The sequence below is a fragment of the Anabrus simplex genome, chromosome 2 (genome assembly GCF_040414725.1).
Source record: "Anabrus simplex isolate iqAnaSimp1 chromosome 2, ASM4041472v1, whole genome shotgun sequence".
NCBI classification, from domain to species: Eukaryota; Metazoa; Arthropoda; class Insecta; order Orthoptera; family Tettigoniidae; genus Anabrus; species Anabrus simplex.
Window position 1 is genome coordinate 280,723,574 of NC_090266.1, and position 24,143 is coordinate 280,747,716.

Below are 24,143 nucleotides of genomic sequence, written 5' to 3' on the forward strand. Positions count from 1 at the left end.
CGTCACTTAGTGGAAGACACGGACGCAAGGGCTTACCATGAAGTCAGAGAGGGCAACCCTGGACCTGCCAAGAGGTCATACCATATTGACTTACAAAGAAGTCAGATGATATGGAGAAGAAGCAGTCACAAGGATGTATCACCAAGTTAGGCGTGACACATCTACAGTAAACACCAGATCAAAGGAATACGTCGTAATTACACTAAAAGTGTTGAAGGTACAGTCAAGTGAATCAGTGAGGGAAATATTTCGTATAAATTGTTAAATGTCCGGTCAAGAAGAATTCAAATTCATGCCTAGTTTCTTTCAGTTGCAATGTCATAATTTCATATTCTCATCTGTTTTATCGCAACAAGACTCACTATTTTTGATATATTATTTAAAGAATATATATTGTTCTATCAAACGAATTCATAGCTTTATTTCAATGAAAGTAAAATATCTTAACCTCAAAATTAATGGGGAAACCGAACGCCAATCTCCTTTTCCCAGAACTTATATGGTATGTTGTCAAAAGTAAGCTTATTACCCCACACCCTAGAGATAGTCAAGAGTCTCATTCTATTATTGCTGTACTGAGTGACAGCTGGCGCCCTTCAAATAACGTATGTGTAAGTAAGCAGGTAACAAGTAAGTGTGAGTACAAGGTTCGACGAGTGTGTATTTTATTTAATGAATGTTAATTTTTATAATTTCCATTTTAAATGCAGATATTCAGATTTTCAATTTAATCCAGATTTATATATGTTTCAAAAGTTAGTAAGAGAGTTAGGAGACTCTCACAAGGTTGAATGACATCATGTAAAACAAGTTATTGTTTATCTTGGCGAAGAAACTATACTTCAGATAGTCCTGACAAATTCTTCGTTTTTGCTTTTCCTTAGGAACTAGAAGGTCTAAAACATCTGTTATGTGTTTTTGTATGAACGTTAAATGATATTTTTACTAAGGGGATTTGCTCACAATCGGTTAGCATTAGTCATCTTACCGTCTATCCACATAAAGAAATGTACAAATGTGTCTCTACATTTCAAACTTTTTATCTCATACTTCCTTTTATGTCCCATTAAGTATAATAAGTAGAAAGTGGGTTCAATTCAACTGTTGTCTACCTGTCTCTCTCTGGCTGAAAATAATAATAATAATAATAATAATAATAATAATAATAATAATAATAATAATAATAATAATAATAATAATAATAATAATAATAGTAATAATAATAATAATAATAATAATAATTGTTCCGGGGTTTGTGTGGAACGCAGAGATGATGAAAGGAGGTGCGCGCTTGAATGGGTCTAACTACAACATCAAAAACTGAATTGAAACTTTAAAAGGTTATATTTCTTTTCCGAAAACAAACTTAACAATCTTTTTGACTGAGTGAACATAACAACATATCAGGTACAAAAGCAATCTTGAAACAAGACTAGGAAAATCCAAGACCAGTGAACTTTACAGATTCTGGGCTTCAAGCCCGTAATTTTACAATTCCAGAGATACCGGATCCAGTTTACAAAATTTTAATTAAAAAATAAGGAACCATTAAGTCAAGGGCAGAAATCTCCTAAATCAAGAGCACTTGCTCCCTCAATTACAATCCAGAGGCACCCTTCACAATTATAAAACTTCAAAAGAGCTAACCAGCTCTCCGTTTCTTCCAGCCTACTCGAGGCAACATCAAAAATCTTACACTCTCTGGCCTTCCGTGCCCCTACTTACAAATTGAAACAGGGGTATCTCGTACCCAACCTATAGGGCCTTTGCGGAAAAGAACAGGTTAAGTAAACGGCCCGAAACACAAACTGAATGGAAGCGTACCCCGCACTCCAGATAATGAAATATTAAACCCTACAGAGCTCTCAGCCGATGAAACAGGGTCTATTCCCAAACTACTGAGGTGGCTCGCATGGAAATTACTTTAACACATTACAGAAGGAAAAACAGTTACAAAACGTAGTCACCTCAAACCAAGATGAAGGAGAGCTCGAGAGGGTAACTCACGCTCTATCCCCGATTTATAATTAAAGATTTTATGAACCCAAAGGAAAAGTTACATTTTAGAAAAGTAGGTTACATAGTAAAGATTCGGACCTTCCCCTCGGAATAATTTGCGGAGGTAACAAGGAGGAATGAAGTTATGTGGCCATTACCTTGTAGATATTCTAGCTGCCGACGAAAGAGGCCGCCCCCTCCCGCTTAAACAGACACACTCAGAAAGACGACGATCAATTGGCCAAGAAACCCGCAGTTTATAAACCCTCAAAGAAGGTTCGAGATCATTCAAGATTAATCAGGACACACCCTCTTAAATTTTATTGGCAGATACAAAGTGAACAAGAAATGCGGGATTGGTTGAAAATTAATTACAAAAATTAGTGATTGGCTAGATTCAAAACTGGCTGAAAGAAAAGGAAGTAATGCCAACCCAAAGAAATGAACATAGATCAGTTATGGACAACCTAGAAATACAAAACTTCTTCAAATTATACGTTCTTTCACCTTGCACCAGGGTGCAAGATCATAGGTTTTAGTAGTGTCATCTGTAGAAAACTGTTCAAACTTCTTGATGTATAGCCAACAAAACAAGGAGAAATTCAGTGAGTTTGGGAAACTGCACAATAACAAAATTACTTAATATTTCAGTGAAGACATCTTCTAATTAAGGTTCCAACTTGTTGTGTTATTAGTTTCACTTTTTGATCGATAGATTAGTTCATTAAGGCGCTTATTTTGAATGCGCGGCGTTGAGGTGTACCCCCGGTATAATAATAATAATAATAATAATAATAATAATAATAATAATAATAATTGTAATATAGTCGAACGTAAGTTCAGTTCAATTGTCTGTCTGTCTGTCTGTCTGTCTGTCTGTCTGTCTGTCTGTCTGTCTGTCTGTCTGTCTGTCTGTCTGTCTGTCTGTCTGTCTGTCTGTCTATCTATCTGTCTGCTTGTTTACATGTCTGCTTTTTTAGTGAACATCATGGGAAAAGTAATTCACAGAATGTCTTGAAACTCGGTATTGAAGTTCTGGGGTATCTGGGTAATGCATTAGGCTATAATTTGATTACTAGGGTTCGTATATTCTGGAAATGTCATATTTGTTTCCCGTCTTCCCTTTTGACTATTTGTTGGAATTAAGTACGAATCGGACGTTTCTGTGCATATTTATCCTTACGTTATAAGGGGGGGGGGGGGAATTATCCGTGCACTTTTGGCCGAAAAGTGTCTAGAAGCATATTCCGAAATTTTTCTTGGAGATTAATACTATCTGTACAAAAACACCGACCATGATACAGTAAATATTTTGGCAAAATATAACGTCACCATGTACTTGTCTACTACAGCAACATTGCTGGTTGTATGAGTAGGGTCTACATCATAGAGTGATATACCATAGCATTATCTGAATGCGCACATGTGTTTTGTCTAGGTGCAGATAGTATATCAGGATATAATGTTATCCCAAACACCAAAGATAATCCCGTATATTCGGTACTACATGATATTTTTGCAGATGGAACTTGTCATGTTTAACTCTTCAACCAAACTGTAGTACTTCAAATTTAGTACAGGAAGAGCCAAAGTACGTTCTCACAACTCTCTTACCTCTGCCATAGAACCATGCAAGTAACACACTTACAAACCTATACTTTTTATAGGATTGAAAATTGAATTTCCGTTATTGCACTTTTAAAATTAATTCTTCTTTGAAATTGACATGAATTGACAATCATATGTCTTCACTCTTTCTAGCTGTGTTCTTCCTACAACTCGATTGAAGTACCGCCATCGGATACCAATGATAGACCTACTGATACAGTATCCAACTCTGTACATGATCTCTCTAGAACATTGAATGACTGCTTCCAGATGGGTGATGGGCTTATTGAGCATACATTGGAAGATAGACCTACCAAGGAACAAATTCCAATAGCACTGAAGGTAAAAGTTTTCAATAAATGAGTGTACTATTAAAGTTGTATGTTAATTCCGTTTCGAATACAATTCATGAGAGTATTGTAAACGATATTTTTTTTCATTCATTTCATTTTTAATACAAGTGGAAACATCAATACTATCTGAGGGGGACCACTCTGAGGAAGATCCCACATTTTTGCCAGATGAACATGCAGTAGAGGATGTTTCGATTGAGGAAGGAGAGGATGAATCACAGGAAAAAGAAGATGAACTCCCAGCCATCAAAATGGCAAACTGCAAGGACCAAGTACATGCGATCCCAATGTTTGCCTTGCAAAATTAAACGAGGTGTGCAACCAGCCAAAGCTCCCAGACCAACTGACTGTAGCAGCTGTCGATTCATCGCACAAGTTAACTTCACTGAAGATGACAGGAAAGAAATGTGTAGGACCTATTGAACTTTAGGCCACTATTGAAGACAAAAGGACTTCATTTTGAACCATGTGAAATATGTGTTGCCCAATCGCCGGGAAGTAGACCTTGTAAATCCTTGTAAATCCGGATAAAGTTCGTGCTGTGCCCAGAGTGCATTCTCTGATAAAACGCAGAGATATCCATATGATTAGTGAAAATTTATTTTGTTAGAAAACCCCTTGAACCTCCAATGGGCCCACAAATTTTACTTTTGCAGGTGTGAGTCTTTCTAGTTGTTTTGCATCTGAGGATAGAACCGGGAAATAAGACCAGAAATACGGGCTTTTTACTTGTCAAATGACATATAGAGAGTTTTCCATGCATGAAGGGTCTCTATATCAGGAAGTCCAACAGCAGAAAGAATCTCGTTAGTTGAATTTCCGACCTGTAAATGTACTGTTTGTATAAAGATTTCTGCAAATAACAGAACCAAGTTCCAGTAAGCAGCAGTACACAGAGACACATATTTTGCACTAGCTATATTTTGTCATTTTTCAAATCAATGAAGGATCAATGTGTCCTCTGTATCAGTATTTATCATGAAAATAAATTACAGTTGCAGATAGCTTTCGATGCACATTTAAAAAGGAAGAAAAACTTTCATGAGGCAAAAGAATCACAAAGACACGGGCTCAGACTGATGCCTCATTACTAACTGTAACATTTGAGCTATAAATTGTTCTTCAGGTGCCATTTTTCGAGGTATCTCAAATGTATTATAGCAGGAAATTGTGTAGCCTACTGCTACTGTTGAAATGAACTACATGGAAAAAGGGAAAGTTCGGAGATCGGAACAATTCTCTTGAGGTACATTCACAAGGTCCCTGAAACTGTGACCGAATTGTCTTCATTCTCGGACACATGCAGTGGTCTAAACCGAAACCAGCACGCAGCAGCTGTTCTTCCGTATGCCGTATCAACGACACACCTGTCCGGCTCCATGGCTAAATGGTTAGCGTGCTGGCCTTTGGTCACAGGGGTCCCGGGTTCGATTCCCGTTAGGGTCGGGAATTTTAACCATGATCGGTTAATTTCGCCACCACGGGGGCTGTGTTTATGTGTCGTCTTCATCATCATTTCATCCTCATCACGACACGCAGGTCGCCTACGGACATCAAATCAAAAGACCTGCTCCTGGCGAGCCGGGGATGTCTTCGGACACTCCCGGCACTAAAAGCCATTTCATTTCAACGACACACCTGTGCAGTTATTGAACAGAAGTTCCTTGAATCAGGGCACACATATGCTGAGTGCGGTCCAATGCATTCAACAATTGAAAATGCCAAGAATAACAGCCATGTGTACATGATGAACGACTGGAAAGAGATATTCAAGAAAGCAAGATTAAGGCGAGGAGAGAATAAGACAAGAGATCATTATGAAGGTTGAGGTAGTGTGACTCCTACAATTTACACACTCGAAGTTTTTCTATGATTCGTAATAGAAACATAGATGAAAATGGGGATATAGTAAAGTGGCTCTCAGTAAAATGCATTTGATACGACAAGGAATACCCTGGTGGGGTATTCTACAGGTATCACCACAGTGAAAAGTATAGGAAGCTTTGTACACAGGTGCGAGAGAGGCTCCGTAAAGAGCCATTTCAGCTTCCTCCGGCGTACACTTATCCATTACCAATCAATGAAGTAACAATGAAGTGCACAACTGAAGTAATTCCAGAGGAACAACATAATCGGTGCAAGAATTTTCCAACTGACAATGGTTTAATAGACAAAGCACAAGAGCCCGAAAAGGATATACGACATTTGCCTTGTGTGAAAATGGGAAACCACGTAAAACCATCTTCACGGCTGCCGACAGTGGGATTCGAACCCACTGTCTCCCGGATGAAAGCTCACAGCCGCGTACTCCTAATCGCATTCGCCCGGTTAACAGATTGTACCAAGTGAAAATCATTAAGAGTTTTTTTTTTCAGTAAAAATTATACGCCGGAGTTTTAAAGCGATGAATACATTGTCGAAGGAAGCCCAATAAAATTCTTGATAGAAACGTTGTCAAAGTGGCACAATTATTGGAATATTAGTATCGTAATTCATTAAAGTCCACTTATCTCAAGACATGAAAACGTCACTTAGTCACGTAAACGTCTAAACCAACGAAATACATATTTTATCATTTTTATTGCTTTGACCATATTTTGGTTATATTTTGCACGGAAAAACGTACTGCAATTTGAATGTGATGGTCGATGTTGCTTGTTTAAATGTGGCGTTTTGTCGACACTTGAAGCTCGGGCCTCAAAGCTGAATAATTCACACTTATGGTACCTCGTCTGAGTTTACATTACTAGTATTAGAATAACTTCCTTTAGTGTAAGACTTGCAGTGCGGGTATTTACGCCCACCGGAACTTCACCCTTGTTAAGAGGCAAGGAAATACTACACGCGCTTATCTTCTTATCTGTATTAGCACTTGTGGCTCGTGTCTACTTCACGTAGCGCCTAAATGACCTCTCTTAAACATTTCAACGGAGACAATTTTCAAGGCTTTATAATTACATTAACAGTGATGTCCCCTAAGGATACCTAAATAAAATGTAACGTAGTGAAGGTTTAAAATTAAGAAACCGTGTTAAAGAGTTCGGGGAGGAATTTTTCTCTACCGAAGGAAAAATCCTCCTCTTCTGCAAAGTGTTCGAAGTTAAAGTAAGTGCTGTCTAGCGAATCTGCTTGACACAAAAATGCTAATATGAATGGAAATGAGATGTAAAGTTCGGACGGCGAACGAATCCTCAGGCGGCAGCTTCTACTCCCAAAACGTGGCCCGCCCTAGTGATAATGAGGGTTGTCAGTCGTTTTCTTCTTCTTGACACAAGGGGCGTGTGTCGTTTAAAAAGCAAGTGAGCGCTGTCAAGAGCATGGTTGTCATATTTTGCGGCGATTATTTAAACATGTTAGCAATTCATTTATTCTGAAATGAAATGGCATATGGCTTTTTGTGCCGGGAGTGTCCGAAGACATGTTCGGCTCGCCAGGTGCAGGTCTTTCGATTTGACGCCCGTAGGCGATCTGCGCTTCATGATGAGGATGAAGTGATGATGAATACGGCACATACACCCAGCCCCGTGCCAGATAAATTAACCAATGATGGTTAAAATTCTCGACCCTCCCGGGAATCGAACTCGGGACCCCTGTGACCAAAGGCCAGCATGCTAACCATTTAGCCATGGAGCCGGTCATAATAATAATAATAATAATAATAATAATAATAATAATAATAATAATAATAATAATAATAATAATAATAAATGTCGAAATGTGAAGTTCGGACATAAAATAGCCAACAAACTTAGCTACTTTCAAAGATAAAATGCAGTATTTACCACACCTCTATTCGTCGTCCTAGTCATTGTCTGCTAGATGAATCACAATTCTACCTTGGTTACCATCCGTGACGCGTTTGATGCACATCTCTTCTATCTAACAGATGCATGGACAACAGGGCTGTGAGGATTTCTGTTGGGGAATGAGCACTTAAAGCCTACTATTGCCATAAATTACCCCCTGCTGAGCAAGCGAGGGGAAAGGAGATCAAACGTATGCCGTTTTCTTTTCTGCCGGCCGAGTATCGGTTGGCCTTCCCAACTTTATGTATTTTTCTTTTTCTGTATTTTACTTCAATTAAGTATTTTGTGCCCGCACTGAATGTCTGAGCATTCTTAATTCTGATAACATTTTATATCGCTATTTCTTCATAAAATATTGATTCATCAGTACCTTTATCAGTATCTCATATGTTTATGTGTCTAGTTGAACTAAGTGATCCTCTGAACCGTAATTCACCACGAAACCGATTGCTTATCGAACTCGGGTGCAGTGATTAATTAACACCTTAAAAACAAAAGATAACTGCTTTAGAGTATATGCTACACAATATTTCGTAATAACGTATTAACACCCTACAGGCTGCCACATACTTGTTATAAATACGTCTTACATATGCATTTCCTGCATAACTACTGTACGTCATTCTTGTGTTAGCATGCTAGGGTTAATTTCTTAATCTTGCTGACACTTCCGCCCAGCACTCAGTTAAGTGGACGCCTTTGACATTTTCGATGTATGTTTTGCGATCGTTCAAGTTTGCATTAATCTCTTTGCTTCTTTTACTCGGAAATAGAACCGGTATTGTATGCAATCGAAAAATAATTTTGGAACCAAGTCCTGAGCAATTTCAGTACTTAAACCCTTCAACCACTTGAAGAACAGGGTTGGATCTATCGGTCGTGGAAAGAAACTTCGTTATTCATTCGACTCTTCATCATTACCCGATTTGCAACAGTTAATATGAATGTGAGCGAACGAAATGAGTAGTTTTCAGACCTCTACTCGGGACATAATTCAAAAGCAGGAAGACAGATGTCTCCAGATGTCATATAGTAGAAGGGATTGTAGGTGTACATGCACAATAACTGAGGTAAAAATCTCCGAAACGTACCAGTACGTTTATAGGCAGAGTGACACGTGCGGAAAAGAACGTGCCGGTACGTGCGTAGTAATATCATTTAATTAAAAGGTTAAGTCAAAATGAAAATCTACAGCCTGTTCGATTGGGTCAGGAATGGAATGAATGAAGCCCCATCTAGAGGTGAGGATAGGAACTGTGCCGCCTGCCGAAGCCTGTCACAATCCTCTGAGGCAGTGATTAATGACTGACGGATGAAATGAAATGTCACTGAAGGGTGTTGCTGGAATGAAATATGACAGGGAAAACCGGATTACACGGAGAAAACTTGTCCCGCCTCCGCTTTGTCCAGCACAAATCGCACATGGAGTGACCGGAATTTGAACCGCGGTATCCAGAGGTGAGAGGCCAGCGCGCTGCCGCCTGAGCCATGGAGGTTCCAATGAAATAGCAAAATTAATTTCAATTATCTAGATTGCTACATTACAAATAAAGATTTATTTCTGTCGCTACTACGAGTTTTAGAGAAAGGTTGCTAGATCTCCATTTTTGAACGAGAGAACGAAGAATACCTTGTCGTTAGAATATATAATAATCGTCAGATATAGTGAAAATACTGTTATATTGGTAACGCTGGATGTTGTCTACTTTGTGCTTGCCATAATCTGCACTCTAGTGGTTCAAAAATAAATCAGCTTTGACTTGTGCCTTGTCTGTCCATGCTTATACTTGTTGCATGTGGGATTCTAGTGGATCAAATTGAAGCATTGCGTCACGCGGCCACTGGCACTCCCTCAGCCCTTAACAACACATACAAACCCCAGCCAAACAGTCTCTTGTGCAGTATCATACGTTTGGTAGTGGTGCCCGTGAGATATGGCGCGCGTACCCAAACATGCACCGCCAGAACTCAAGTCGGTTTGTGCGCTCGTCCAGATGAAGCCAGAATAAGATATGCATACAGTTTCATGAAATTTGAATGTAATATAAATTGTTCTTTGGAAGGGAAGAATCGCATGTTGGTTTTTTTTTATTACATTGAGATGCCATGGAATACCGGCACTAGCTCATGAGCCGCCCCTGGGTGATGCAGTCTGTTACCTCAACAGGAGGGGTATAGACACAAAAGCAGAGAACTGTTTTAGGAAGTGTATCGTCGATGTGAACTGGCGTCATAGGTCACTTGTTTCTTCTTTATTACTTCTGTGTTCATTATCGTAATTGTACCTCTTTATATAATGGAAACGCCTCAAAAATTCACGTGAAGTGGACTGTTCTCAGAGTAGTAAGATCGGAAATTCCGTCAGGGAGATAGAGAGGGAAATCTCAGCATTTCATTACAGAAACTATGAAAAGGACTGCTTAGACCGTAGGCAGAAGTGAGAAGACAGTGGGTAATATTGCTAGACATTTTGAAAAAGAGAAGTCAGAAAAGAGTTCAGAAGTTAAATCCGAACTCCAGGTAAACATCGACCACGTGCGAAGAAGGCAAAACTCGACGATGTTGAAAAAAGTGCTGTAGGCCGAATTTTCTTGGAGTGTTGTGAAGTATAGAAATAAAGTCCTATTTTAAGCAAACTACTTGGCGCTCTTAAAGAAAATATATCATTTACCAAGGAGGCATGAGTTCATATCCATTACACGGTGATGAAATGCTGCTAACATGAGGAAGTTCCTGGAGTTATGGTTATGGTTAAGCATCTGGCAGGCGCACCTTTAATTGTTACGAGAGCTGGCGCGCGTTGCACTTTGTGACACATCTACCATCCGAATTTGAATAACGGTAAATGCAGCCAGAAACTCTTTTATTGCCTCCAGAGGACACATACAAATCCTTACATATTATTTAAAAATAATTAACGCAAGTTATGGCACAATTTGAATGCCTTCTGCACGTGAAATGTACATTAAAAACTCTTAGAAAGGATTTACAAACAATAAACGCAAGTTTGAACGATTTTTGCACGTGAAATGTCTAGTAGAATCACAAACTCTCAAAAATGATTTACAAACCAATTAACGCAACTTATGATATGACTTGAATCTGCGTCCTTGAAAATACCTCTGCTTGGAACAGACCCATTAGATACAATTACACCGAGTTCGATAGCTGCAGTCGCTTACGTGCGACCAGTATCCAGTATTCAGGAGATCGTGGGTTCGAACCCCACTGTCGGCAGCCCTGAAGATGTTTTTCCATGGTTTCCCATTTTCACACCAGGCAAATGCTGGGGCTGTACCTTAATTAAGGTCACGGCCGCTTCCTTCCCATTCCTAGCCCCTTCCTGCCTCATCGTCGCCATAAGACTTATCAGTGTCGGTACGACGTAAAGCAAATAAGAAAAAGATACGATTACGGGAACTATTGCAGGAAATAGCCACATTTATATCTAAATAATGATTACAACAATGTTTTTAACAGTGGACACTCTTATTACATTCACACTGAGCAATAAAATCTAAGCGTCATGAAAAAAAAGGTGAGACAAATATTACTCACATGACCAGGCGCGCGTGAACACACAATGTATCTATTGAGAAGAAGGCTCCGGTAAAAATGCCAGACGCGACAAAATTTATGGATTTATCGTCATCTGGTGGACGATCCCTTTTGCTATATATACTATGACGGAAACACTTTCCCGCCAATTATAACACGAGATATTATAAAAATGGTGAAGCTGTTGCAATTTATACCCATGCGCGCCTGCCGGAGTGTTAACCAAGGTGCAGAACAGAGGGGTAACATGGCACATGTTGGAGGCTGAAATGAAATTCATTCAGGGAGGAGCAGATTTATGACTCCAGGGATCCTTCTACAGCGCAACGGTTAGCGCTATTTTCTGCCATCTTCGGAGGCCTGTGTTCTATTCCCGGTACCGCCGGAAATTTAAGGAAAGCTGGAGGTCAAGTGCAGCTCACCTCCACTAGGTGTGCGTCTGGAGAGGCTGCACCACCTCCGGATGAGAATAACGGTTCACACACGCACATCGCACAAGTCGAGATCTACCTCACTGGAACTCCAGACTCTCCTCGTATTTTTTGCTTTTGCTTTTTGGGAGGCACATCAGCTTTACTACCAGCTCCCAGCCGATACCAATAAAGCAAGCGGCCGACACCAGCACTTGGAAGTCAGCCTCCCCGATATATATACCCTCCACTTCCATCATGACCACCTTCACCACCACTACTACCACCACGAACTCCGCCCTCACTCTCCCCTACAATACGTTCCCTACGCTCGTATATTCCCATCCTTCACCAGTAATGTCCTCCTCCCTCCCTACGCAACCCACCTCTGAACGCCCCAGTCTTCTACATATTCTACCCCGCTACTTCAATCGCCAGCAAATCGACGACGCACCTGCTACAACTACAAAAGCCGCCGCACCGCCATCATCGTCACAACCGCTACCATCGTCTCAACCCTCGATGTTTAGTTGCGTCATTCGCGGCGTTGCCAAGACCATCACTGAACGCGAAGTCCTATATGAACATCACGCACAAGGCGTCCCAGCACGGCGGGCGTTCCGCATTATGAACTCCTCTGGTGCGACCTCATTAGTACGCCTCCATCTACCGACGGAAGACGCAGTACATCGCTTCATCTCCAGTGGAGCGCACATCTACAGACGCCATCACAAAGTGGAACATTCTCGCACTCCTCTTCAACCTTTCCCTACACATCACCCCGCCGCTACACGTCGTCGCACCCGAACAGCTCATCCACCCTGTCAACCTCGTTCCCACACAGTTGGTCGGTAGATGCAGAGTGGGTCTCGGCCCATAGGTGGTCACGGCTGGTCCGTGGTCCAACAGCTCTGTACTCTGACCAGCCAACCGAGCAGAGAATGGGTGGCCACGGTTCTACCGTGACTCTACGCCTCTGCACTCGGGAGACGGGACAGGTATGGGCCTCACGGCTGGCTCCAACCGTTGGCTGTCATGAAAATGGTTTTTCGTGGTTTTCCATTCTCCTGCACTAAGGCGAATGCCGGGATAGTTCCTATTATAGACCACGGCCGCGAACCTTCTCACCTTTTCCGATCATCTCCTTCACCGTAACAAATCTCCCGGCCTGAGAGACGGCGTCACCGTCTAAGAGACCCACCTCCCCCTTCAGGGGAGGAATGAAAGCATTTTAGCAGTAGTAGATAACAGTTTACTTTTAATCACAGGATTATTAAGATACAATTTGTACCGGGCGGTACACCTCCACGACGCAAGTTCAAATCTTGCGCCAATGGAAACTTCTCTACTGGAGAAACTTGGAACTTTAACTACTGAACTAATTCCACGGTTATTCAGAAGATGTCACTGAGTGTTTTTGAACGATTAAGGAGTGTGGACAATCTCTAACAGATGTCTCTATCAAAAACTATGATAACGCACCCTGGTGTAAAGGAATGTACTCTCCTGAAGAAATATTGTGTTCCTAAGTTTTGTTTTTACTAAATTTTGTTCTGTGGTTTGTGGGTTGGCAACAGTTATCCTTCCTTTCCGCCTGTTTTGAATTTAACCAATCACTAATTTTTGTAATTAATTTCTGACCAATAGTGTCTTTCTTTTTCGATGTTGATGTGTATCTTTTAGCTATCCAATAAAATTGAGGGGGTGTGTCTATTCATTCCTGAAAGGTCTCGAATTTTCCACAAGGGTATAAAAACTGCTGATTTTCTTGTCTCCGTGCCACTACTATAACATCTAACTCAGTGTGTGAATATGTAGCAGGGGGCGGGAAGCGCCTCTTTCTTAAAGCAGCAGTTCTTCAACGAGGTAATGGCCTGTTAACATCTTTATTTCTTGCAAGCTCAGCAGTTTAACTCTCGGAGAAGGTTCGAATCCTTTAATATGTAACCCATCTTTTTAAAATGTAAATTCCTTTTCTGTCTATGTAAAATCTACAAATATATTTTACTGTAAAGCGGGGATAGAGAGTGCTTCACCCGCTCGAACTCCCCTTCATTTTGAAATGGAGGTGACTACGTTTTCATAACCGTTCTTCTCTTCTTTAATGTAGTAAAGTTTTCTCATACGGGTCACCTCCCTAGCTTGCGATTAGCCCCTGTATTATCGGCCTAGCGCCACATAGGTTTTAAGACAAAAACTATGTGTAGGAGTGCAAGTTATCGCCTCCATTCAACTTTGTATTTTGGGCCATTTACTTCACCCGTTTGTTTTCCTTCCTGCGAAGGCCCAGTAGATTGGGTACGAGGTACCCCTGTACCATTATATGTGTGCCTTGAGGGCAATTAGAAGTGAAATTCGTTGTGGCCTTTGATAGGCTTGAAATTTTAGAGCGAGTCTGCTCTTTCCTATATTTGATTTCTGTGTGCCTCTAGGAGGCTTAACATGGTAATTGGGAGCAAGTGCTCCTTGGCATGATTGGGGTTTTCTGCCCCTTTGTTTGAACTTGGTACATTGGTAAAGTTGGGCTCATAGCTCAAGGATTGTGAGTGTGGGGCTCGAAGCCCAAATCTTGTAACGAACTGTAATTTGTAATTTTTTAATTTGTTGATCTGCTACTTGGTACCTGTTATACTTTGTTATTGATTGATTTTGAAAAGAAAATATAACCTTTGTTGCACTACAGTAAGTGGGCACAGGAGCAACTCATTGCTTACCTTGGGCGTTGTTGTCCTTGACAATGTATCTCATGCAATAAATGCAATAAAAACTTTCCAGTCTGTCAGACACACAGTAATTACAATATAAATTATAACACTATAAACATACCTGTAAAATAAACACTAATATACAAAGAATGACATGTTTCGTTCTACAAGAACATTCTCAGATTCTGTCAAATCACTTAAAACATGCTTGTATATGTACAGTATTGTTTACAATGTTCGCCATCTTTCACTCTCAGCATTGGAAGAACTGACCCATGGCTGCATTACTGAAGTGACCAGAGAATGCAAATGTGCACCCAATATATGTACAGTATTGTTTACGTTGTGTACATATACAAGCATGTTTTAAGTGATTTGATAGAATCTGAGGATGTTCTTGTAGAACGAAACATGTCATTCTTTGTATATTAGTGTGTATTTTACAGGTATGTTGATAGTGTTATAATTTATATTGTAATTGCTGTGTGTTTGACAGACTGGAAAGTTCTTTTATTGCATTTAACTAAGTCGACACTGGAAAATACGGCTTCATTCTTAACAACAAAAATGTATCTCATGACGAAGTGTAAGAAAACAGAACTCTACCGGGCGAGTTGGCCGTGCGCGTTGAGGCGCGCGGCTGTGAGCTTGCATCCGGGAGATAGTAGGTTCGAATCCCACTATCGGCAGCCCTGAAGATGGTTTTCCGTGGTTTCCCATTTTCACACCAGGCAAATGCTGGGGCTGTACCTTAATTAAGGCCACGGCCGCTTCCTTCCAACTCCTAGGCCTTTCCTATCCCATCGTCATCATAAGACCTATCTGTGTCGGAGCGACGTAAAGCCCCTAGCAAGAAAACAGAACTCTACACTTGAGCCGCACCCTCCCTAACTAAAGGACACACATAGTGAATCACGACCATCGTAGGGAAACAAATTTGCCGTGGATCCCCGATCAGGAAGGGCGAAAGACAGCCCTGAGCTGAAAACGTTATTCTCCTCAAACAATTAAAGCTAACAACTAACACTACTACGAGTAAAAATCCGTATAAATGATAGATGAGAATTTATTGTAATGTAACGTAAAGAAAAGGGATTAATTAGATGAAATAACCAGTAATAATAACAAGGTAATACATACATATTCGGCGTGAGCCCAAAAGATAATCGTACCAAGGTCTCGTGACCTCATCTTTTCTTACATGCATAGGGCACAGTTACTCTTGAGACGAAAGCATTTATTCCACCACTGACCTCGCTACTAAAAACTGCGAGCTGAATAACATTAACTCAATCTTTATTCAATCTTTCCTTCGGCGAGGAATAGAAACGCAATTTCAAGCGTGGGAGTCCTTTTCCATATCCCCCCTTTTTTTAACAATACCCCTCTCATATCGATTCCCACACACCAAGGAGCAGATAAAATAATAAAGTGGTTAAATCAGAAAACTGCCGGACCAAGGAAATTATCCACGAGGGGCAAAGACAATGCTCCATGGAGCAATGAACGCAAAGCAAAACAATAACAGAAAACATGGACCTGCCCACGGCCATGAAAGAAATAAACCAACATGGCGAGCTCCAGGTCGTAAACAACTAGGATGCACACCATACAAAATAAAGACTTCACACCCAGGAGAAAAGAGGCGCGATAGGGAACAAATAGGCATAAATTCAACAGACCGATACGTCATCTTGGCACTCAGCTCATTCATCTACACATTCATTCAATCACGCGATCCTTTTGCCCCCAAAGGCAAATAATTCCGGCAGATTGGTGCGAGTAAATAAAATCAAGGCAACTCGTGGAGTGCAGTTCAACATTTCATCAATAAGGTCTCACATCAGTAGTAGATATATAGCCCACCAAGTGCAAATGACAGTAGGACGTTTTTTGACCCCACGGTCACGCGTAGATCCATCACCTACATACTACGTACGGATAGAATAAACCTGGCCGACACACAGACCATACCTCCAAATAATGGCAAAATGTTTCATCGAGAAATTCATTTAAAATAATCAGAGACCAGATTTTGACGAACCACAATCACTTACACAACTCATACACATGCCATTCTCGCTTCGAGTACCGAGATGGACTTCGGTCGGCCATAATAAAAAGAAAGATAATACATCAAATAAATTTAAAACGTTACATTACCGTCAATATCATTCATCGAAGCATGCAAATGATGCAGCAGTTTTGCATAGTTTTAAACTTATAAAACCACCATAACAAAAGCAAAAACGCCGCTCCTGTGTGTGTGTGACACATCTCTTCTTTCCCCAGCATAAACAGCCCAACATTACTTCAAGGAGAAGATATTAAATAGGTCTCGCCGAGAAAAGATCCTTCACGCTCGCGACAGAGGGAGCTGCCCTCTGTCGACAGAAGGTTGAAATACAATAACTATAGGAACAGCCAGATATCTACTCTTGGAGACATCGGTATAATCACATTAGAAACCATGCTAAATTAGCATGTTTCATCATCACACCGCTCTGCCTTTAAAATGTGTCCGATCTTGATGATCAGTCAAGGAGACACATTTTAAAGTGAGGTCCCAACGCTAAATATGATTACTTATGTGTATAGTGCGCACTATATAACTAAAATTAACTAACCTAATTAATCAGAGTAACAACAAATAACATTGATTATCACCAAAAGCCACAAGGGAGCATAGATTGGCGGAATACACATTGCTTAAAGTTCAATACTTTAAAAGGAAGGAAAGGCGTTGAATTTAATCAGTCTTTTTCCTATCATTAATACGACACTTTCACGAATCGGTTGCAGGCAGGTAAAGGATAACAGTAGTAATGCAATGTTCGTGTCCTATCAATAGGTCTGTTGTTTATTTTATATTATCCTTGTCCTTCGATACTGAAATATCCTTTGACTCTTCTTTACTTTCCCTCTCTTTCCTTTTTTCCTGAAAAGAAAAAGACTTTAAAACAACGATTCTAAGAGTGATAAATTAATCAAATCACGTTACCACCAGGTACTAATAGCTACTAGATCAATTATTTCTGGCCCCGTGAATGGTAGGGCTTCAACAAACTCACGTGAGCTCTGGATTCCCTCTTATTTATTTCATCCTCCAACAACACGGTAACAGGTCCCAAGAATTTCACAATACGGTTGGGACCAGACCATTTTAGGCAGAGTTTCGCTCCAATTTGGTCTGCTGCCGAGCTTGTCGGGAAACTTTTAATCATTACTAAGTCTCCAACCTTTAAGGTGACTTCTTTCCTCCCCTTGTTGAACCTTTTGGCTACACGATCTCTGGCTTTGATCAGTTGCTCGACCGCTTCATTCCTTTTTTCTTCGACGCTCTTGGTCCTTAACGGTTCGGACAAATATCCAAAATTCCATTTTAATTGTAACGGGTCAGCAACATTCCTGCCCAAGAACAACTCCGCCGGTGTGTGCCGATGCGACTCATGTTGAGCACTGTTGAAAGCTAGAACAAAGAAATTTAAGTTTTCGTCCCAACTGCGCTGATCAGCGCTGTGGAACGCGGTTAGGCAGGCCTTAAGGTTACGATGAAACCTCTCTACATGAGACGGTTTAGGGTAGTGAGGGCTGAGAAATATCTGGTTCACTCCCCACTCAAAACACAACTGACGAAAGTTACTACCGCTGAAAGTGGATGCATTGTCGGTTACCAGCATTTTTGGGGGGCCATAAATTGCAAAGATGTGACGAGACAAGAAGTGAACGGCGTTATTAGAGTTGATTTTGCGCACTGGGAACAACCAGACGAATTTTGAGAAACCATCACTGACAGATAGGATACCAACGTTGCCTTTACGGGACTTGACGAGAGGGCCGAAATAATCTACGAATAACCTTTCTCCGGGGTACGTTGCCACATCAGCGGAATGCAACCCAACTTGAGACGATTTGGCAGGTTTAGACTGTTGGCACACGTCGCAGCTTTTCACGTAGTCGAGCACTTCTTTTTTCATATTTGGCCAGTAGAAGTCACGAGAAACGCGATGTAATGTCTTGTACTGACCCAAAATGCGCCCCTAAATAAGAGTCATGGTAATAATGTAATACCATGCGTCTTATGTTATCTGGAATGTAAATCTTGTCCTTTCCCCTTTTACCACAACGACGAACTAACAATCCCGTTTAATACAAAATGATTTATCATGAAGTGACCCATCGGCGACACCTTTCATCAGTTTTTGACACTCGTCATCAGTATTCTGGTGCTCTGAAATATCAGAAAATGACCAAGGATATTTCTGCAAAATATTAACACATCCAGCACTATCAGATCTATGGTATTTCTCCGCGTCCTCGGCTTCACTCATGTTTATTCCGTCAAACATACGTGACAGACAATCAGCCACGACATTTTCCTTTCCGCGAACATGTACAATGGTGAACTTATACGCAGACAGTCGAAGAATCCACCTGGCTGTTCTTCCAAGTCGTTTGACGTTGGCACTCATCCACGACAGGGCCTGATTATCAGTGTGGACAAAGAAATGACGGTGTTCGAAGTAAGTTCTAAATTTTTCTACACCCAACACGACGGCCAAACATTCTTTTTTCGTAAATGGAGTAACGTAACTCGGCCCCGTGTAGTAACGTGCTGAAATATGTGATCGGGACTAGTTTTCCGTCCTCATCGGTTTGGTTTACCACAGCGGAAATCGCAATTTCACTGGAATCGCATTGGAGAACGAAATCGCGGGAGAAATCGGGGCTGTGGAGAACAGGGGCTCGACAAAGGGCATCTTTCAGCTGATTGAAGGCAAGGGTTTGGGCTTTACCCCAGACGAAACGACAATTCTTCCTTTTTAGAAGATTCAAAGGGGCCGAAATTTGAGAAAAATTCTCGATGAACCGACTGTAAAAACCCACCATACCCAAGAACCTTCTTACGCCGCGGACGTTCTTGGGCTGAGGAAACTCTTTAATACATTTAACCCTCTCAGGGTTTACAGCTATACCGGAATCCGAGATGACATGCCCCAAGAAATTCAATCGTTTGGAACAGAGAGAGACCTTTTTGGGGTTGATAGTGAACCCGTGTTTGCGCAGACGACTAAGTACCTCACGTAGGTGAGCCAGGTGTTCGTCAAAGCTTGCAGAGTATACAGTATGAGGAGATCATCCAGAAAATTAAATACATAGGAGAACTTTAGATCGCCAAAGATCGAATCCATGACCCGGCTAAGCGCTTGTCCCCCGATCGAGATGCCCATGGGTACTTTATAGAAATGAAAGAGACCAAAAGGGGTGACAAAGGCTGTACAAGGGAGACTCTTTGGGTCCAAAGGAATCTGGTAATACGCCGAGTTAAAGTCGAAGACAGTGAAAAACCTAGCACCATGAAAATGCTGAAAGGCGCTTTCGATGGTGGGCAATGGGAAGCTGTCAAACACAATGTTCCTATTTACCTTGCGGTAATCAACAATGAAACGAAAACTGCCGTCTTTTTTAGGGATTAGAAAGGCGGGGCTACCATAAGGTGACTTGGATGGACTGATGACCTTCTTTTCTAAATGTTCGTCTACACACTCTCTCATGGCGGACAGCTTCGGAGGCGAACATCCGAAAGGAGGGGACCTGACAGGGGTTTTATCTCTGAGCTCAATTGAATAAGAAAAGTTTTTCGCACAACCCAACTCAGGCGTCAAAACATCAGAAAATTCCTCCATTAAACTGTTTAGCATCAAATTCTGCCCGTCGGTTAGGTCACACGACGCACTTGGAGTCACAAAAGTAGAAAGAGGGCACACAATATTACGCAGAAAGGGGGTTTCGAAAGGATAATTTACGTCAGACCGGAAACGGAAGGCGAAACTTCGAGTAATGAAATCAATGGATAGACCCGTCGCTTGCATAAAGTCAGTCCCTAAAATGATCGGGACAGACAGATCTGTAACAAGATAAAATATCCAATTCCACGAAAGATTATGAATTTTGATGTGGCATACGACGCGGCCCACTGGACACACATGACGGCCTTCAGCAGACATAAACTTATCTATCTTCCCGCAATCCGAGAGATACTTTAAATGCATGGAAGACTCAAGGCTCAGATTCAAGAAGGAAACGCTGGAACCGGTATCCAGCAGGGCGTATAGCGTGCGGGACCCCATACAAACTTTGGCCCAGGGTGTCGACGAAGGAAGGCCCCAGATTCTTTTGTTAACACCGACATTTTGCGCCAACGAAGGGCCATTTCACCGGCGCGCGTTCAGTTTCCCTGCCCGCAACTACATCTAGGACATACACGCGCAGTGACACCAACGAGGCCACATTTAAAACACTTCAGTCGCGATTTTGACCAACAATTTTTAAAAATATGTCCCGCCTTACCGCAATTCCAGCACTTTATTGTAGCGGAACCACGTTCAACAGGCGACTCGGAGGGTTGGATGGCGTTAATACAGCGTCGAGCCGGAGACACAACGCTGGTCCTTCGCTCGGGACTACTCGAGGGGCGCGACGGCGAAGGGGGGCATCAAAGGATACTGACTTGACGGACGTGCGGCAGGCGACGTCGGGGAAAGAGCATCCGGACGGAGTCGGAGGGGGACGATATTGTTTATTTTGACATACGATCGATTCAAACTCGCGACCCAAGTTAATAACATCATCGACGCTCTGAACCTCGGATCTCTTAATGAATAATTTGTATTGAGGGGACAGGTTTCGGTAAAACTGGTCGAATATTTCACACTCAGGAACCTTCACACCCAATCGGTTATACAGGGTCAAAATACCAGTTGCATAGTCGTCAACACCTTCCCCAACGCCTTGGGTTCTTCTAAAGATCTCTTGTTTCAGGCGATAATCCATATCGGACAACCCGAAACGTTTTTTAATGCGATCAGCGAAATCCTCCCACGACCGGACATTTGCTTTAACCAACTTAAACCACCTTAACGCCGGCCCTTCGAGCATCCCCAGAATTACAGGAACAAAAAGGTTATGGGGTATCGAGCTGCATTCAGCGATGTCCTCGACCCTCTCAAGAAATTCAACCACATTAGAATTTTCCCCTTCCCCGGAGAAATTGAGCTTCCATTTCCTAACTATATCGAAAACGGGCTTAATATGAGGACTACGTTCACTACTGGGTCCATAACAGGGGGAAACCAAATCGACACGATTCTAATCGAGGGCACAATTTCTATCAACAACAGCATTGTTATTTCCTAAGCACATATTACTCTCACTACCTGATAGGGCAGAAGCACTATCCCGATTAATACGTCCACGCCTTTCTCTTTCGACATCGGAGACCTCTCCAGCAAATACATCACTCTCACCACTCATGTCAACAACATTATCACTTTCCATGTTTCAGCCAAGGTTTCGTCATCAATGAAAAACCCACACATACACAATGGTCATCGAAGGAGTTAATTAATAAACGACACACAAGATCAGAATTACTATAGCAAGTTTCAATAGGTTAAATCGAAAAGAAATAACGATTTTTCTTAACGCATCCGAAACAGAATACCATTCCCAGTTCTATCTCACCCGTGCACTTTTCCAGATGAGATGTCCTGATCGAGCACGTCTCTGCTACCATTTCTGAGCCACACCCTCCCTAACTAAAGGACACACATAGTGAATCACGACCATCGTAGGGAAACAAATTTGCCGTGGATCCCCGATCAGCTCAGGGCTATGTATTTCGCCCTTCCTGATCGGGGATCCACGGCAAATTTGTTTCCCTACGATGGTCGTGATTCACTATGTGTGTCCTTTAGTTAGGGAGGGTGTGGCTCACACTTCGATTCTCGCAAAGACAATATACTGACCTACTTGAAGGACAGTACTAGGACAGTGTCAGAGAACTTGACCAAGAGGGAAATGGTATAACTTGTGAAACAAAATAGACCTCAGCCTGTAAACATCTTAAAATAAAATGGATTTTCTCTTCTACGATTGCCTCCTTATCACTCCAACCTGAATCCTATTTAACTGATATTGAGTTTAGTGAAGCGAAAAAGTGCCGCAAACAATGTTAACCATCTTTCACTCTCAGCAGTGGAAGAACTGACCCATGGCTGCATTACTGAAGTGACCAGAGAATGAAAATGTGCACCCAAAACCAAACCAAATCCCATGGCGCAACAGCCCCGAAGAGGCATGACCTACCAAGCGACCGCTGCTCAGCCCGAAGGTCTGTAGATTACGAGTGTTCTCACCTTGAAAATAAAAAGGGGTACTGCAGGTGCTGGGACATATCAATAGAACAACTACTCGAAAGTATTGTGATAGAAGTTGGTCTGGAAAGTAGTGATTTTATGATGGAGAAACTGACATGAAGGATGTAGCAACCAATGATTTTCATGGTAGTACAACAGACAAGGCTGATGAGTCAACCGATACGACAGATGACGATCTTGACGCTGAATGTTCGGATGTTTATATTTCAGATGCTTCACATTAATGGACTTATAAGTGTGGGTAAAAATGAAATGAAATGGCGTATGGCTTTTAGTGCCGGGAGTGTTCGAGGACATGTTCGACTCGCCAAGTGCAGGTCTTTAGATTTGACTCTCGTAGGCGACCTGCGCGTCGTGATGAGGATGCAATGATGATGAAGACGACACACACACCCAGTCCCCGTGCCAGAGAAATTAACCAATTAAGGTTAAAATTCCCGATCTTGCCGGGAATCGAACCCGGGACCCCTGTGACCAAAGGCCAGCACGCTAACCATTTAGCCATGGAACCGGACTGGGTAAAAATGAAGTTGTATGTTTAGATTATAATATTCGTATCAGTAGTAACATCTGTCTACTGCATTCCCAGCCTGCTAATAGCCGCTAAATAGTTCTTTGAAGTGAGTGCACATGCGTGCCGCCTTGCTTAGAAAGCTGTTCCCACGCCTGCGTAACACATATCAACACACCTAAGCGCGCATTCTCGTTAACGGTAAAGACTGATCAGATACCGAATATACAGATTTAAATATTGTACCAAAATTATAAAAAAAATTTAAATTAAATCGTAAAAATTATAACATTTATTACCTAGATCAAACATCAAGGCCATTACTAAACTCCAAACTGTCCTTAATTCACGCCAGGCTATATTGATATGTTCTTCCCGTCTTGTTTTAGTTAATATTTAATATCTTAGAGTACGAAGACTCGGAGGGTTTAGTTTGCGACAAAGTGCGGTATATTTTCACTGTAACTGACTTTAAAATAAGAAAGCAATTTTCCCTCTAAAAATCTGAAGATGCAAAATATAACCTACATTTCTCTACAGAATGCATGTTCTCTATGAAATTTGGTGAAATAGAAGAGGTAGGGAAAAAGAAAGGAAAATGTTGAGGAAAATATGGGGACCATTGAACGCGAAGGAAGGAGAGTTTACACATAGGAGGAATAAAGATCTATACATGGATGAAGAAAATGAAAGGATGTTAGACACGATCAGAAAGAGGAGAATTACATTTTTTGGTCATATAATGAGGATGGATAAGAGTAGATTGACTAAACGAGTGTTTAACCATATTTCCAAGAGCAAGAGTGGCAACCAGTGGATCCAGGGAGTAAAAAAAGATATGACAGAGATTCGAATAACAGACGATTCAATACAAGACAGAACAACTTTCAGAAGATTGATACAAAATTTCAAGGGTTTCCAGGAGAAGGAAAAGAGAAAAGGTAATAATAACATCTTTACAAAAGTAAGGAGGAA